This window comes from Fonticula alba (assembly GCF_000388065.1).
Source record: "Fonticula alba strain ATCC 38817 unplaced genomic scaffold supercont2.3, whole genome shotgun sequence".
In the NCBI taxonomy this organism is placed as follows: domain Eukaryota; order Rotosphaerida; family Fonticulaceae; genus Fonticula; species Fonticula alba.
Genome location: NW_009242973.1, coordinates 1,937,275 through 1,937,832, shown reverse-complemented (window position 1 = coordinate 1,937,832; position 558 = coordinate 1,937,275). Strand labels below are relative to the sequence as shown.

The following is a 558-nucleotide window of genomic DNA, read 5'->3' as shown; positions in this document are numbered from 1 at the left end:
CTCCTCTACCTACCCGACTGATAACTAACCCCTCCCCCCCTCCAGGCCGAGATCGACCTCATGAAAATGCTGGACTACCCGAACATTGTCAAGTACCTTGGCTCGATCAAGTCCAAGGACTCGCTGAACATTATCCTTGAGTGCGCGGTGAACCACTCTCCTCTTCCCCTTCTCTGTCGTCCTTCGTCCCCCCGGCCCTTTGCTCACCCCTTTCTCTTGGCCCTCCCGCCGATCTCGATCTCAGGTTCTGCGAGAACGGCTCTCTGGCCTCGATCTGCAAGAAGTTCGGCCGCTTTCCCGAGCCGCTGCTGGTCATCTACATGTCCCAGGTCCTGGATGGGCTGATCTACCTTCACCAGCAGGGTGTCATCCATCGAGACATCAAGGGCGCCAACATCCTGACCACCAAAGACGGCCTGGTCAAGCTGGCGGATTTCGGTGTGGCCACCCGCCTGGCCGATGTCAAGAACCATGCCGTGGTCGGCTCGCCCTACTGGAGTGCGCTCGCTTTCTCCCCCCCCCTAGCATGCTCAGTCAAGCATGCTGATGGGACTCTCC

At 59.1% G+C, this 558-nt stretch overlaps 1 protein-coding gene across 1 annotated transcript in view; it reads left to right on the top strand.

The window, feature by feature from the left end:
- H696_02197 (hypothetical protein) overlaps positions 1-558 on the top strand; it is a gene marked incomplete at both ends in the record, with an annotated part of 8,465 nt that overhangs the window by 2,718 nt on the left and 5,189 nt on the right. The window lies entirely within an intron of this gene.